Source organism: Pan troglodytes, chromosome 15 (assembly GCF_028858775.2).
Source record: "Pan troglodytes isolate AG18354 chromosome 15, NHGRI_mPanTro3-v2.0_pri, whole genome shotgun sequence".
Lineage (NCBI taxonomy): Eukaryota > Metazoa > Chordata > Mammalia > Primates > Hominidae > Pan > Pan troglodytes.
This window is the reverse complement of record NC_072413.2, coordinates 49,292,439-49,310,586: the sequence shown is the minus strand read 5'-3', so window position 1 is coordinate 49,310,586 and position 18,148 is coordinate 49,292,439. Positions and strand designations below refer to the sequence as shown.

Sequence of the window (18,148 nt, the reverse complement as noted above, 5' to 3'; positions counted from 1 at the left end):
CTGAGGAAATTCAAGGTGGGGATGGGATGGGATGGATGAGGATACAAGCTTGAAAATATTCTTTTTACTCATGTCTTGATTGTTAATAGAAATCTGGCAGAAATAAAATAGATACATGCAATATTTGTTTCTGGTCCTTTTATTAATCTGAAGTAATTTTGTTATTTTAGGGACATTAAAAATTCATCATACAGAATGTAATATACTCATAAAATAATCATGCTTCATAAATTTAAAGGTATAATCTTGGAGATGATTAAATATTTACTAGTTGAATTTACTTTAAAACGTTTTATATTTGTTGTAGGGTGCTGAAACTGCTAGGCTTTTTTAAAATCTAGGGTTAGTTTTTGCTGGTTTATAAGAAGCATTCCAAAACTGCAAATTCTTTCTTTAAATAAAGAACTGTACTCTTTTTTAAAAAAATCCGTTGTCCATCTCACATTCACATGTCTAGAAGGAGGACAGGTCCTGGACACTTGCTCTATTCCTCCACACTCTTGAGATCTGTCCTATCTCCTGTGTGTTCTGAGTCATTAGGGCAAGTAGCACCACAGGCACATAGTCCCTGATCAGCCATGTGCCCACCTCTGTACTGATTCTCAAAAGACTAAGCCCACCAGCAAAAGAGGCACTAGGTCTGTCTGCCTTTTCCTTTAAAAATGGTAGTAACTCCCTGAATGTTATAAGCTTACATTTGTACCATTTTCCATTGATCCTAAGACACACCTTATGAGTCACCAGGAGCAACACCATCCTTTAGACGACATGATACACTGCTTTAACTATAGTTATCCAGTCATGCAAGCCTCTGATTGCTTTGACGTTTCTTTCATCCATCCAAGATGTGCCAGCAGTTTCTGCTGTCACTCGACTGGGCTTGTGATGGTCAATCCTTCTGTGAAACTCATTAACAGTTTCTTCTACTTGAGGGATGGCTCTTCCTCTCTTAGGCTCCAGAAAGCAGTTCAGTTGTTACTTTGCAAAAATTATGCACTATTGTGTTCATTCCTCCAACCATGCGTATCTGCTTCACTAATATCAAATTAAAGTCCTGCTGCTCTGTTTCTACGCCTTTTTGCCCACAAGGTAATTTTTCATTTTAATGTCAAATCATAGTATAATTTTTTGAGGATCTTCTAAACGCAATTAAATTCAACACCTATACCATCAACAATCCATCTAATTCAACTGACATGATGACAGTGTGAACTGCCATGATATTATTAACAACTGTATCTCCACAGAGCCTGACCAACACCATCAGCTGATCCCCAGAGATGCTGGGATGTGACAGATGTGCATTCTGGAATCAATTAAATAGGGCTCCCACACTGTAACCCTGTGCTCTTGTCTTAATGTTCTGGCTGACCCGTGGTCATAACTAAAATGAAGAGGAAAATAATTCCAACTAAGAATAGGATAATGATGAATCAAATAGTCCTTTCACTTCCTGCAATGTTCTGACTCCTTTCCATTACGTGTCTTAAAGTGAGGGACTCAGAGCTATCTTTCTTACCTACTCACCAACAGTATGTCATGTTAGTTTGCTATGATCTTAACAACAATATCCTGCTACATCTCTTTTTCCTCCCTCAATCTGTCTCTTTTTCTCCGCTAATAACATGGAAGGGGAACCAACTCTTATTTCATCTAGCTATACTAATACTACAACTTTGAGTTTACAAATTTCCTTCCTCTCATTTTTTAATCACAATTCCCCATAATAACTTTATTGAGTAGTAGAGAGGGGGAGAGACTATGAATTTGTGGATGATGTAACTGGGACAAAAAAGAGTTGGTAGGAAAACCAATATTAGCACTTAGCCTCCCAAACTTGTGTATCTTGTTCTCTGTTGTTCTGTTTTGTTTTGTTTTTTTGAGAAGGAGTCTCGCTCTGTCGCCCAGGCTGGAGTGCAGTGGCTGATTTCGGCTCACTGCAAGCTCCGCCTCCCGGGTTCATGGCATTCTCCTGCCTCAGCCTCTGGAGTAGATGGGACTACAGGCACCTGCCACCACGCCTGGCTAATTTTTTTGTATTTTTAGTAGAGACGGGGTTTCACTGCATTAGCCAGGATGGTCTCAATCTCCTGACCTCGTGATCCGCCCACCTTGGCCTCCCAAAGTGCTGGGATAATAGGCATGAGCCACTGCGCCAGGCCTGTTCTCTGATTTTAAGACCCCTTTGGGAAGAGCCATCCCACAAACAGAAGAAACTGTTAATGAGATCCCCAAAAGAATCTCTCATCACAAGCTAACCTTCTGGATGGGAGGAATGTATGTGGATTCCTAAAAGTTGAAGGCTGCTTCTATATGTTCAGTTTAGTAAGTACTCCTATAAAGACAGTACACAAGGCTTGCCAGGCAGGGTACTGTCGGGTATTCCGGGAGGAAAGTCATTGCTCCAGCCTCCTCTGCCTCATAATCTAGAGCCGTTCTCAATTCCGGGATGGGGGAAGAGGCAGGGAGGGGGCACTTCATCTTGTGAATCAGCTTACATTTACAGGCCCCAGAAAATTGTTCCAGATCCCTCCCTGACAACACACACACACATGCAGGATATTGCAAGTCATTTCTTGGGATTGATACAGCTCCTGGACATTAGAGGAGTAGCTCACGTCTGTACCCCATAACATTGAGCCACGAAACTCACACAGATGAGCTTTTTCTCATGGTTAGTCCCACCCAAGTACAAAGAGACCAAGCCAGTCAAATAGTTTCAGGAGGAAGCAATAGCCTCCCTTGGTGTTCAGGTTTTCTTGATTAACATCTGTCAAAGAAATTCCTTGATCCTTCCTTCAGACCTGGTGTTTTGTGAGGCCTTCTTTCCTGGCAGGGTTGATGGTGAATATCCTCCAGAATGCACAGCAGGCCAGGGCACTTTTGAATAATCCACGGCCCTCCCTGAGGGGCCCGCCCATGATACCTCCTGCTCCCTGCATACCCCACCCTGTGCTCCACTTGTCTCTTCACAGCCCCTGGCCAAGATGCTGGAGCCTCAGATTGCCTTAGTGCTCCTCTTAAAGAGGTCAGGGGACCCCACTCTGCCAGAAAAATCTCTGGCCAGGGCTATGGCTGCAGAGTTTCTGGCATTTGTGAGTTGGCGAGTGGTCAGGGAGTTTCCAGTCTTTTACAACTCTCGAAAAGCAACCTGATTTTTCATTTGAAGTCAGGATGTTGAAGTGTCCCTGAATCGCTGGGGACTGACATCTGGGATCGGAGCCTTGTCTTGCTGGAGCCAGAGTCTCCGTATCACTTAAGGACACAGAAATCCTGGTTTCTTTCCCACATTAACTTGTGAATACAAATATGAAGCTTTTTATAAGATTCCCCACATCCTGTCTTAGAAAAGGAGACAGAGTTCCAGTTCTAGAGCCACAAAGGATCTGTTGAAACTCTGGCATTGCAGCCACTTTCTTGTTTATTATTCTTCTTCTCTGGATGTCAGTGTTTCAAGGCCCTGCAGGGGAAGCTCAGATGTGGCCTCACTTAAATTATTACTACTATGAATTATAATATATAGTGCTTTTTAGTTAAAAGGGTTTTTACCGTTATTATTATTATTTTAACCTAATCTTCATCTGACCTCCCCAGTAATTCCATAGTGTATCAGCTGCGGTCCCAGCATGGATCAGATGGCCATTCAAAGAGTTTAATTGAAAATTGTTTAAAGAAGGGACTATTTACAGAGATGGATCAGTCAGAGTCCAATCAGGAAAACAAAAACTGTGCTGATTATTTTAATAAGGTGAATTAAATATAAAGAAAGGATTGGAGATCTTTATATGAAGTATCTAAAGTAGTCAATTCGTAGAGACAGAGAGTAGAATGGTGGTCATCAGGGGCTGGGGGACGGGCAATGGGGATCTGTTTCAAGGGTAGAGAGTTTCGGTTTTGTAAGATGAAAAAGTTCTGGAGATTAGATGCACAACAATGTGAAGCTACTTAACACCACTGAACTGTGCACTTAAAAAGGTTAGGATGGTAACATTTATGTGTTTTTCACAATAAAAAGAAAAAAAGAAAGGGGTTGGAGATCTGAATATGTGAAAGGAATCATAAAAGTAACACAGAAAAGCAACTGTGAAGGACAGGCTAGCACCACTCGGGCCAGGAAACAAAGGGAAGAGCTTAGTGTTGTCACCCAGAAGCTCGGAGCAGGGCAGCAGATGTGGGTCTGAGGCCTCTGAAGAGGGGCTGCCCGGTTATTACAGGTCCTTGAGAGCAAGCACAAGGACGGCCCTGAGAGTGCCAGAAAAACATGGGAGGCTGCATCCCAAGGCTGCTGTAGGAAGGATGGCTGCTGAGGATAGTCTAAGGGGAAGCACAAGCAAAAGGAGGAATGGGTCCCTGCTCCTCCCTCCAGTCTTGCAGGCTCCCCACAGCACCCTATATTGGCAGAACCGACAGAGAGCTGCTGACAAAGAGGGATGTCTTTTGGAACATCACAGCCCAGTACCAAAAAGCAGGGCATAAAAAAGGGTGGTGAGGAGCTGAGCAATATCAGCTTAGTAATGGGCAGGGTAAAGGGAATGGTAAAACAATCAGCAACCAGGAACAGCAGGAAGCAATTATTGCCCCTAAGTCTAAGGGGCAAGAAAAAGGGATGATGTTATGGGAACCTTGTCCGGGCCATTAGGGACATGGCTGTGGGAGAGGGGCTGCCCAGCAGGATCTGTGGCCATCTGCTTAAACCCCAGCCAAGCAAGGAGGGAAGGGGGCAGAGGTGGGGGAAGAAACCCCCTGACTTCTTTCTCTCTCCCTGCCTGCTGGTCACCATAGCTTAAGAAGGAACGTTTAACATATATTTAATCAAAATGGGACCTACTAATATGCCTTTATCTGCATCTTCATCTCCCCATCTAAAGATAATAGTGACAATAAAACTGAAATCCCTCCAAGTTAATATACTTCAATTCATTCCTTCTCAACAGTTTAGCAGTAACTTGGCATGAACAAATTTTGCTTTTAAGCATGAAAAATTGGTGATTTTTACCAAATTTATTGAAAGCCTAACGTGCCATTAAAAGACTTGGAACTGATTTTTACAAACACTAGGAATATAAAAAGCAGAATAAATGTTTATCACCTGCTTCTCTTGCTCATTGTTCAAAAATTGCTTTGGATTCAAGTTCTCTAAAATGGGAATGATCATAATACACATCACACAGGATTGTAGTAAGGATGAAATGAGAAAAAAACAGGTGAAAGCACTGTGGAAAGGGGGGTTTTATTTTCTGTTACCTTCAGCTTTCCCTGGATCTGGGTGTTCTTTAAAGCAGGGGTCCCCAACTCCCAGGCCATGGACCAGCGCTGGTCCATGGTCTGTTGGAAACCAGGCCGCACAGCAGGAAATGAGGGGCAAGCCAGCAAAGCTTCATCTGTATTTACAGCCACTCTCCATTGCTCTTATTACCACCTGAGGTCCGCCTCCTGTCAGATCAGCTGCAACATTAGATTCTCACAGAAGCATGAACCCTATTGTCAACTGCACATGTGAGGAATCCAGGTTGCATGCTCCTTAGAAGAATCAAATGCCTGATAACCTAAGGTGGTGATGCTAGCGCTGTTAGTGGCTGCAAATACAGATTAACATTGGCAGAGAGGTTTGACTGCACAGAGACCATAATAAATCAACTACTTGCAGACTCCTATCAGTGAGTGGCAAGTGACAATTAAGCTACATCTGGTGGCAGACTTTATAGCAGCAAGTGAGTCGATGTCCTTCAATTGTACAACTGCATCTGGTGGCCTTAAAAGCACATTTGAGACAACTTCAAATCTCCGTATCTTTTGGATTAAAGTCAAGTTGGAATGTCCTGAGATTGCCATAAAAGCACTGAAAATCCTCCTTCCATTTCCAACTTTCTATCATTGTGAAGCAGGGTTTTCTGCAGTGACAGCAACCCAAACGAGATTATGGAGTAGACTGGACAAAACCAACACACTTTGGGTGTCACTATCTCCCATCATTCCCAGATGGGACCATCTAGTGGTAAGAAACAAGCTCAGAGCTCCCACTGATTCTACATTATGGTGAGGTGTATAATTATTTGATCATATATATTACAACGCAATAATAATAGAAATAAAGTACACAATAAATGTAATGCACTTGAATCACCCCAAAACCATCCCCAACTCTGGTTCATGGAAAAACTGTTTTCCACAAAACTGGTCCCTAGTACCAAAAAGGTTGGGGATCACTGCTTTAAAGTACCACCAAAACAATCACCATCATAATCACTGCCATCATCACCATCTTCATCATCACTATCATCATCATTACCTCCATCAGCACCATCATCATCATTATCATCATCCTCATCACTAACATTATCTTTTTTCCAGGCCCTACATTTCTTTGCCCTCAGGGCCTTCAAAATTTTATGGAGCAAAAAACCCTCTTGGAGGGAACTAAGAGATGAGATTTGGAGTCAGAAGAGTTGTGTTGGAACGCTGGGTTTGCCACTGACTAACTGTAGGATCCTTCTGAGTTTCCCAGTTTTCTCATCTGTTAAACAGAAATACCTACCTACCTCTGTTGATTATTTTCCCTTTGCCCCTCCAAATCCATTCTCTGCCCTCCCTTTGCCATCTTATTTTGTATCTTGTAAGGATGACTCTTACAGACCAAATCACCTAGGCTCCCTTGTATGTGTATATGTTTGTAGGAATATTGATAGAGGGCTGGAAATATACATATCAAGCTTAAGTTATCTGATTTAAGAAAGCAGTAGTGGTGGCTGGGCACAGTTTGTTGCTATTTTATGAGCAACAAAGTGTAATCCCAGCACTTTGGGAGGCCTGAGGTCAGGAGTTCAAGACCACCCTGGCCAACATGGCAAAACCCCGTCTCTACTAAAAATACAAAAAAATCAGCTGGGAATGCTGGCATGTGCCTGTAATCCCAGCTACTCAGGAGGCTGAGGCAGGAGAATCACTTGAACCTGGGGAGTGGAGTTTGCAGTGAGCTGAGATCATGCACTGCACTCCAGCCTAGGTGACAGAGCAAGACTCTGTCTCAAAAAAAAAAAAAAAAGCAGTCGAAAGATTAGGTAGGTATGGAAAAAAGATGAGCAAAATGAAAAATATTTACATGTGAAAATATTCTGCTGAGCAAAAAAACTGAGACACAAAATCATAACTATGTCTGATGTCATTTGTGTGACATTCTAGAAAATGCAAACTAATCTGTAGTGACAGAAAGCACATCAGTGGTTGCCTGGGGCCAAAAATGGAAGGAGAGATTAACCATAGCAGGGTACGAGGGAACTTTCTGGGGTAATAAAAGTATTTGGTGTCTTGATTTTGGTAGTAGTTACAGGATGAATACATTTGTAAAACCTCGACCACTTGTACAATCATTTGTACTAGTTTATTAATATTATATGTAAATTATACTCAATAAAGTTGATCTGAAAAATACTTGGGCTAGGAGCAGTGGCTCACACCTGTAACCCTAGCACTTTGGGAGGCTGAAATAAGAGGACTGCTTCAGACCAGGAGTTCAATACCAGCCTGGGCAACACAGTGAGACCCTGTTTCTACAAAAATTTTTAAAAATCAGTTGGGCGTGGTGGCACACACTTGTACTTCTAGCTTACTTGGGGGGCTGGGGTGGGAGGATTGCTTGAGCTTGGGAGGATCAAGGCTGCAGTGAGCCATCATCATGCCACTGCATTCTAGTCTAGGTAACAAAGTAAGACCCTGTCTCCAAAAAAAAATTCATGGCATAATATAAATGGAAAAGATATATAATAGAATTCTAGCAGTAATATTACTGTAAGTCTGTACAACCTAAATGTGCATACAAGGACTAAAAGGTACATGGACCAATGAATACATCAGCTTGGTGCACAGATGCCTGCTATTTTATGAGCAACAAACAAAAAAGAAATGAGCTGAAGATGGCTCCTGAAGACAGCAATGCCTACCCAGCAATGCCAAACTCAATGTAAGGCTGCCCTTTAAAGAAATATGGTATGGGAGTACCGAAAGCAACAAGAGGAAATAAAACCGTCTATAGGATCCTGATGGGGGTCTCATTTTACAATAAAAAGAGCTTTATGCAATGGACTCGAGTTATAATGAAGCTTAAAGGGAGAAAGAGAGTGGTCTCAATGCCACTGTGGCCAAATAAGATTGCTAAATTGCTTTCCGAAGATCAATTTCTTATTTTATAAACAAACAATAACACTAGCCTTCAAATGCCAACTTTTCAAGACCCCAACTGCTACTGTGAAATATTCCCAAAGACATGGGAAGAAACATCTATTGATTCAAACATAAAAGGTGTTTGGCTCATCAGCCCTGTGCTAATGGTTCAAGAAATTTAAAACAACATAATTAGCTCCCTGAATTTATGGAACTAAGCAGAACCCATCCTCTTTATGTCAGACCAGTGGCCCTCATCCTGGCCCCAGATGCATCTTCAGAACTTTTAAAAGTACAGATTCCTGAAAACAACCTTTGGAGTTTATGACTTAGGTCTAATGTTGAGAACCCTCTGCTAGGCACTCACCTTGGTATTTTTATGCACTCCAAGCATTCCAACATAGCCCTCGGAGCACCTGCCATTTTCTGGCATATAAGTTCTGTGGTATTCTTTCTGTACTCTCCCCAACTCTATGGCCCGAAGATTTTAAAGATATGCAAAGCATCTTCCATTCCCAGCTGAGACTGGACACACCTGAAATAGGTAAAAGTGACAGAAAGACTGGATGGTATGGAACACTCTTCCAAGTTTCCAGGAAAAGGGCTCAATCTGAAACATAATTATTTCATTTCTTCCTTTCTACTTCCTAAGCACTGATGGTTCAGTTAACAAATGGTACCTGAGAAGCAGTGTTGGCACCTTGATGCAATGAAAGTACAAGGAAATGAGACGACCTCCTGATCTGCTTTTGACACCCCCACATATGCCTGCCTCAAGAGCTTGGCTTCTCAAGGGCATGAAAAATCAGCTCCCCATTCATTCTTTTAAAAAAAGTTTATTTCCTGCTTCCTATGTACAAGCCCTGTTCTAGGCACCGGGGACACTGTAGTGAGTGAAACACAAAAGTTTCCTTCTATTGTTGGCTTACAGTCCAGTTAAAAGAGACAAGTAAAAAACAACAACAAAAAATAGTGTCAAATTATGATTTCAATGCAAGAAATTAAAAATATGTTGTTAAAAAGAGTGAAGGGGCCGGGCGCGGTGGCTCATACCTGTAATCCCAGCACTTTGGGAGGCCAAGGTGGGCAGATCACAAGGTCAGGATTTTGAGACCAGCCTGGCCAATATGGTGAAACCTCATCTCTACTAAAAATACAAAAAAAATTAGCCAGGCATGGTGGCACGCAACTGTAGTCCCAGCTACTCGGGAGGCTGAGGCAGGATAATTGCTCGAACCTGGAAGGCGGAGGTTGCAGCAAGCCAAGATCACGCCACTGCACTCCAGTCTGGAAGACAGAGGAAGACTCCATCTCGGGGAAAAAAAAAAAAAAGGGTGAAGGCCAGAGTCACAGAAAGACAAACACTGCGTAATTCCACTATTTATATAAGGTATCTAGAATAGTCAGACACATAGAAGCACAGAGTAGAATGGTGGTTCCCAGGAGCTGCGGGGAGGGAAGGATGGGATAGGGAGTGTCTATTCAACAGGTATAAAGTTTCAGTTACGTGAGATAAGAAAGTTCTGGAGATCTGTGGTACAGTATTATGCCTATTATAAACAATGCTATATTGCACTGTTAAAAACTTGGCAAGAGGGTAGGTTTCACATTAAGTATTCCTACCACAATGAAAAAGATGTTAAATAAAATAAATAAATAAGTGAAGAGCATAAAGCAGGACATGGGAGTGGGCAGGGAGATGAGGAGGAGTCGGGGGGCCCTTTCTTCCCTCCCTTTACTCCTGCCTCAGAAGGTAACATCTGAGCTGAGCTCAAGGAAAAGAACGAACCAGCATGCAGAGAGCCTACAGAAGGAGCAATGTGACAGCTGAGGCCTAATAGGAAGCAGAAGACACTCACAAGGGATGATGTGCAAAAGCGCAGGCAGAGCTTAATGAAACTAGCTACCCAGGGCTACCAAAAGTGGGGGGAACCATGAGCACCCCTGACCTGCAGGGACAAAGGGAGGAGTGGCTACCAAAAGATGGAGAAGACCCCTGATAGGAGCTGTGGCCTTTGGTAAAGGGATGCAACCATCCTCAGGTGACTAGCCAGCAAGGAAGGAGCAGGGGTGGGGTGGTAAATACCCTGAATAAATATCTCCTCCTCACTCTCTCTGATCTCCTGCTAGTGCTTCCCATTGGCCAATTCCAACAGGAAGTCAGGAAGCAAGAGTGTTCATTGATGCAATTCACACCATCAGCCTACTGGCACACAGAACAAGATGAGAAAGACTGAAGATTAGGTCTAGAAGGGCAAATGGAAGGCATCAGCATAAACACCAAGTGCAAAAGCTTGCAATGGGAAATAGCAAAGCCTGTTCAAGGAGTAGAGGGGTCACTGTGCTGCAGCTTCTTAGACAAGGTATAGGATGTGACAGACAGAAGATAGGACCCAGATCATGTGGGGCCTTTTATGCCATAGTGAGGTGCTGGTATTTAATTCTGTGCCCAACAGGAAGTTTTTTAGAAGGTTGGGATAGGACATAGAACCAGATCTCACTTTTAAAGACCACTTTGCCTGCTGTGTGTGTACTACAGTAGTGGTAAGGGTGGGGGCAGGAAGCAACCAGTGCAGCACTCACCCTAGAACTCACATGTGCAGAGAAATTACACTTCTGCTTCGCCTAGATCTGATCTATTCTTGCTTGCTAGCTCCTATGCACTACAGAAAAACAAAAAAGCAGGGGATAATATTTAGATCAATACAATAATTTAAATCTTTCTTTTAGGTAAAACTCGGCCACTTTGGTTAAACATACTTAGTCTCTAGATTTCAGCAACATCCCTGTCCCCCGGGACAGTGCTGGGCAAAGAAGTGTACATGACCTTGCAGATTTGGGGGTAAAAGTCCTCAAAACCATGCAGGGTCTTTTGGCTCCCCAGCAATGTGCCTTATTCCCCTTGTGATTAGCCCTCAATGGTGTCATTAGGGGCTATGGCTGAGGCTGCAGCTGGCAGGCATCTTGGTCTATGCTCCCTCTCAGCTCAGTTGGACCCAGTGACTCCTTGTATGACAGCCGCATTCATTTCAGCTCTCACGGGCATTACAAACCCCTCTAAGTCTCTGTAAATCCCCTATCTCAACAGGCCTGTGTAGGCCTTGTCAGCTCTCAAGTCTGCATTCATGTCTTGGGAGAACAGAGGAAGTACTGGGGATGCAAATTAGACCATCACTCTCTCTGACCACATCTCTGAATTGATTTCATGTGGTCACCCTCCAGGTTTGCCAAGAAGGTCCCTCAAGGAGCTTCCAGGTGATCTCTTCCCAGTGTCCCAGGCTGGAAGCAAGGAAGGAACCTCTCTGCCCCATTTCCCTTTAGGAATTTAACAGACTTCCCACTCTCCAGGGTTGAGACCAGAAGGAAGATCAGAGTGCTGAACTCACCATCTACCTCTTCTGACCCCCTTCTCTCTGTCTTCCTCCTCCAAAAATCTATTCAGGCTGGAGTGCAGCCTTCATTATCATAGTCATCATCTTCTGAACCGCAGCCTCATTACTGAGCATTAATGGTGAATAGAATAAACATTCTATTAATATATGTTATCATAGAAATTTACAGTCTAATTTTCCAGGCCTACTCCTTGCTACGAAAATAAAAAATAAAAACATTTAAAAATCTTTTCTCTCCCTACACGGACTAGTTTTTAAGCCTACTGTCTTTCTGCAGAACCCCATTTTTGAATGTCAGAAGCCAAATCTTAACTCTTCCTTTTAGTTTGCATTCATTTATCTCATCTCAGAGACAGATATATTCAGGAAAAAGAGAAAAGCACATGAAATTGTTCCAAACCATGGCCATCATTACATCTGCTAAGAAGCTATCCTAATGTTCTGGGTGAGAAATAACCATAGCTTGATACCTGTTGGAAGTGGAGTAGAGAGTAGGAGAGATAAGTAAAAGAAGGCAGGACGAGGAAATATTTTGGAGGTAGAATCAGCAGAATTGGCTGATGGATTAGATGGTAGGGGTGAAGAAAGCTGAGGAACCAAAAATGACTCATAAGTCAGTAATAGACGGTTGTCCATTTTTACAGAAATGGGGAATCCTGGGGAAGAAACTGGTGTGCAGTGGGAAAAGTCAGGGATTCTGTTTTGAACTTATTAAATTTGAAATTCCAATGAGATATTCAAGTAATATGAAACAGGCCACTCTGATGTGAGGTCAGAGATGAGGATAAAAATTTGGGAATCAGCAGCATACAGATGGTACGTCAAGCCCACTGTACAGTATGAAGAAAGGTTTCTTCCGTGCATGGAAGGCACTGGGGCCGAAATCCTCCATAGGCCAGCCCATGTCAGGCCAAAGAAGAAAAAACCCAACCACTCCCAAACCTCCCTCAAGCCAAGCTCTCAGATTCAGCATAACATTTAAGATCCAGAATCAGGCGCCACAAACCCATCTTGAATTTACCAATAACCACAAGAAAGAGAAAATGTATACGTTGAAATTAGGTCATCATTATTGTACAGGCTTTTGTTTCAGAGAAAGTTGTAAGTGTTTATTTGGGACCAGTCGTCACGGAGAAAGCTTCCTGTGAAGCAGGAGACCAATGAGAAACAGCATTTTCTAATAGCTTGGACTTTTCTATCAACGAAGGATCTTGTGATACATCAACTTTTCAGCCCAGAAGCCACCTGGAGGGTTGGTTCTCTAACTAGTCAAATTAAACTATGGTTTAGTTTTTGGCCATGTTCTCTAACATTTTTGTTGCTGGTAGGAATTGGGAGAAAAGAATTTACAGGTCTCTCTACCTTAATGGAGGAAAAGGACCACAGTGGGGAGCTTGAGGAGTGAAATAAATAATACTATTTCCAAGGAAATAGCCCCACCTACTGAAACAAATTTCCATCTGGGTTGGGGAGGTAAGGGAGGTAAGATTTGAGTTTTTTCAGGAATTATGACTACTTAACAACTATAACCTTCTTGCTCCCTCTAGAGGGCAAAGGTATGAATAACATGACTATAAAGGAAAAAATCGTAATAGAAGCCATGGCTTCATTTTTACCTGCACCTTTCTTCATCACTTTGAAATAAGTATTTTAAAAGAGAGACAAAATAAAGGAAATGAATTAAAATTCCTCTGGCACTTTCCATTTACTCTGACATTTGAAGCCCAAGAAATGGGGGTGCTTTGCAAGCAAAGTCAGCTCTATGGCACTAATCAAATACTTAAGACTGGCCTTATAAGACGGAGAAACAGTACAATATTGCATTGCTTTTATTAATCTATTTCTCTAAAGAGCTAATTATTTATTCTGAAAACAGGAGGATTCTGTAAGATGGTGTTCCTTCACATGTAAATTCATTTTAGAAGAATAATGGCTGGACTTTGTTTGAGGTTTTCTGAATTTTAATGAGGACATCATTGTTGCCAGGCAACTTTGTACTCTGGATATAGGTGCACATGAAAGTTAAATTACCTTATTATTCTAATGAATCTACTCTGACAATAGTCTGGTATAACAATTTGTCTACCTAGATCCAGCAGCTGAATGAAGGAAACAAGTCCAGGAGTCAAAGACAATAAACATGAATAAAGCCAGTTCTCATAAGACTGTTCTCCAAGGTTTCAGTACAATGGTTCCAAAGTAGAATTGAGACTAATTTTAAAAAGCTTCATTTCAGCCTAATGATTTTACAATAGAACAGACACTGATAACATTTAGACAGAAGGAGTAATATCTCAGAGCTGTGGGTTCAATTTGGGTAACAGTGTTTTATAAACACAGAGCCAGACGGTAAATTGCTTTAGCTTTCAAGATTATTGCTGCAATAATTAACTATTCTTTCAGAAGAACAAACATTTGTCACCACAGGCAATGAACAGATAGCAAAAGACAAATCACACCATGACAAAGTAAAAATAGCAAAAAGGGAACTTTACAGGTGATTCCGTCCAATTTAGCATGTGATGAAAGTGGCATCTCAAGCCACTGGGGCAAAGATGTACTTTTTAATAAATGGTGTCAGGACAACTGGGTAGCCAGTTGGAAAAAAATGAAATAAAATTAGATCTGCATTTCATGCCGTACAAAAGAATAAACTCCAAATGTACCAGAGACCTAAGTACAAAAAATAAAATTATACAATTACTAGAAGAAACCATGAGTAAATTACTCTCTGATCTCAGTGTAGAGACTGACTTAAAATAGAGGCAAAAAAAAAGATAATTTGACCACATAAAAATGAAATATAACACATGGTAAAACAGCAACACCATCATTACCATAAACAAAGTCAAAAGACAACTGACAAACTAGGAGAAAATATTTGCAACAGACATACCACTAATATGCAAAGAGCTTTTGAATATCAAGGGAGAAAGGACCAAAAACCCAATATCAACAGACAAGTGAACCAAAAATATATAAAATGAAATACACAAAATGGCCCTTAAATATAAGAAAAAAATGTTATAGTTACAAAAATGCAGCCAGGCATGGTAGCTCACACCTATAATCACAGTCTTTTGGGAGGCTGAGGGAGGAGGATTGCATGAGCCCAGGAGTTTGAGACCAGCCTGGGCAACGTAGCAAGACCCTACGTTTACAGAAAAAATTTTAAAAATTAGCAGAGTGTGGTGGTGCACATCTGTAGTCCCCGCTATTTGGGAGGCTGAGATAGGGGATCACGTGAGTCCAGGAGTTCAAAGCTGCATCATGCCGCTGCACTCCAGCCTGGGCAACAGAATAACACTCTGTCACAAAAATTAAAAAAAAAAAAAAGAAAAATGGACATTAAAACAACACTGAGATACCATTTCTTCTTTATCATATTGGCAAAAATTAAAAAGTATGACAATATATTCTGTTATCAAGGCTGTGGGAGAATATTCTTGAACATTGCTGGTGAGAATGAAGATTGGTAGAGCCCTCCTGGAAGGAAATTTAACAACCCTTAGTAAAAATTATGGATGCATTTAGCTTTCGTCCTGGCAATTCTACTTCTAGGAATCTACTCTGAAGTTAAACCTCCAACAATAAAAAATTAATATGCACAAGGTTATCCACTACAGCATTGTAATTACAAAATATTAGAAGCGACCTAGATGCTCAATGTTCATACGTAAGAGTGGTTGAATAAACTACAATGTATCCAACACAATGGGATACTATACAGCTATAAAGAAGAATGAAGATCTCTATGAACTTATATTGAGTGATTTCCAGGACACATTAAATTTAAAATGCAAAATGTGAAAGAGTATCTATAGTATGCTACCTTTCATGCAAAACAGAAAGGAATGTAAATATATATATTTTTTTCTTTCATATGTATATTCATTTGTACAAAAGAATAAACTGGCCAGGTGTGGTGGCTCACGCCCGTAATCTCAGCACTTTGGGAGGCCGAGGCAGGTGGATCATGAGGTCAGGAGTTCGAGACCAGCCTGGCCAACAAAGTGAAACCCCATCTCTACTAAAAATGTTTTGTGTTTTAAAAATACAAAAAATTAGCCAGGCATGGTGGCAGGTGCCTGTAATCCCAGCTACTTGGGAGGCTGAGGCAGGAGAATCACTTGAACCTGGGAGGCAGAGGTTTCAGTGAGCCAAGATCATGCCATTCCACTTCAGCCTGGGCAACAACAGTGAGACTCCATCTCAAGAAAAAAAAAAAAGAAAAAAAAAGAATAAACCATAAATTAATGAGACTGGTTAAGAGTAAGTGGGAACAGGGCAGAAGGGAATAGGAAAAAGAAACAGAGTAATAGTCATAAAGGAGGAGTAAAACCTTTCTAAGTATACCTTTTAAAATAATTCTGACTCTTAAAATCATATAATGTTTTACATACCCCCAAAATAAATAAACCAGGATGTGAGGAGGACAACCCAAAATAGAATAAACAGTAACCAGTGAACTTAATTGTACCACAGATGAATAACATGACAAATGAAGAGGGTGAGATAGAAAGAGCTATCGTAAGTATTTCGACTATTACAAAAAGAAAAACCAAAATAACTATATATGTGTGTATACATGGGTTAATACACATACATACATTTCCAATGTCTTCTGAGAAGCAGTGAGCACACCTAGCTCTACGATCTTGGTTTCTAAATACCAGTCTATAATATAAGGAACCAAAGCTCCTTGGAGAAACAGTTGATTTCAGGCTTAGAACATAAAATATAGATGAGCCTGGAACAGCTTCTGATGCCAAAAAGGAGTGCTCAAAAAATGACAGGGGTAGCTAAAAAAGGATATAGGAGCTAACTAGAGGGACCTCTTAATGGCTTAGGTGGAAACATTTTGAGCAATAATATATATAATGATAGTAACAGATTATGCCCGTAAGTCCAAATTGATAAAAAATAAATTAGCGTTTCAAATTAATAAATTTGAAAGTGGAATTCAAAGTGGAAGAAATGATGGAAATAAATAATCACTACTAAGCAAATATCATAGCTAATAACTGTTGCAGGGAACCATCAATGGATGCTAAAATTAGTGGACAAAAGTATGAGAAACAGGATATTTCCATAGTGTCAAAGTATCTCCCTAAAAGGTACTTATTAATTACAAAGGGAAAAATAGTCACCTTATAGTGCAGAAACCTGACAAACACTATCTAAGTAAAGTGAGCAAAGTAAACATCACCTAGGCTAGGCACAGTGGCTCACGCCTGTAATCCCAGCACTTTGGGAGGCTGAGGTGGGCAGATCATTTGAGATCAGGAGTTCGAGACCAGCCTGGCCAACATGGTGAAACCCCGTCTCTACGAAAAATAAAAAAAAATTAGCTGGGTATGGTGGCACACATCTGTAATTCTGGTGGCTGAGGCAAGAGAATTGCTTGAACCCAGGAGGTGGAGGTTGCAGTGAGCCGAGATCCTGCCACTGCACTCCAGCCTGGGTAAGAGTGAGACTCTGTCTCAAAAAAAAGTAAACATCACCAGTAATAAGACATTTGAAATCATGTACTCCCTGACATCATGCCCTGAGAAGGGCATACCATCATTTCTGTGGCATTATTGCAAAAAATGCATAATCTCACTCTAATCATGAGGAAACAACAAACAAACCCCAACAGAGGGACGGTCTAGAAAATAACTGACCAGCACTCTCCAAAAGTGTCAAGGTCATGAAGGACAAAGACTGATTACAGAGACTACAGAGACATGACAACTAAATGTATTGTGGAATTCTGGTTAGATCCCAGACCAGAAGAAGTACATTAGTAGGGAAATTGTTAGAGTTTGAATTGTTTGCAGATTAGTTTATGATGTCAATGTTAATTTCCTTATTTTTAGAAGTCTTTTCTGTAAGTCTATACATATTTCCAAGTAAAAGTTTTTTTAAAGCTAAGGGAAAAAAGTGGTTTCAGCCGGGCATGGTAGCTCACACCTGTAATCCCAGCACTTCAGGAGGCCGAGGCAGGTGGATCACAACATAAAGAGTTCGAAACCAGCCTGACCAACATGGTGAAACCCCGTCTCTACTAAAAATACAAAAATTAGCTGGGCGTGGTGGCGCACACCTGTAATCCCAGCTACTCAGGAGGCTGAGGCAGGAGAATCACTTGAACCTGGGAGGCAGAGGTTGCAGTGAGCCGAGATCATGCCACTGCACTCCAGCCTGGGGGACAGAGCGAGACTCCATCTCAAAAAAAAAAAAAAAAAAGTGGTTCCATAAGGTGAAAACATTGCCATGTGGTACATTTCTGAAGGGAGTGGCCATGTGGAAGAGCTTACTGTTACTGAAGTTCTACAGATATTAACATATAAATTATGTAGGAAGAATGTTGGACACCAGAAACCAGAACAACATTTTGCTTAAAACACCATAAAATATAACCTATTTGATTAGCAGATTTGGGAAAAATAGAAATAATAATGTGCTACTTGTGCTTTTTCTATTTTCAGAGCTATAACTTTCAAGTCAGTAAAGTAGTCTGAATGCACATAGATTTGAGCTTGGTCCTAATAAGTCCACAAAATTTTATTGGACATCTCTTAAGTACCACAAATGAGAGGCGCAAATCCTTTTGG

The 18,148-nt window shown here is 41.2% G+C and overlaps 1 long non-coding RNA gene across 1 annotated transcript in view; it reads right to left on the bottom strand.

Annotated features, from left to right (window-relative positions):
* Nucleotides 1-17,773, bottom strand: part of LOC134808353 (uncharacterized) — a 67,766-nt gene extending 49,993 nt beyond the window's left edge. Inside the window, exon 1 of the long non-coding RNA XR_010151113.1 lies at nucleotides 8,525-17,773. This is a non-coding gene — a long non-coding RNA (uncharacterized LOC134808353). The remainder of the gene's footprint in view (nucleotides 1-8,524) is intronic.
* Nucleotides 17,774-18,148: the final 375 nt, after the last annotated feature.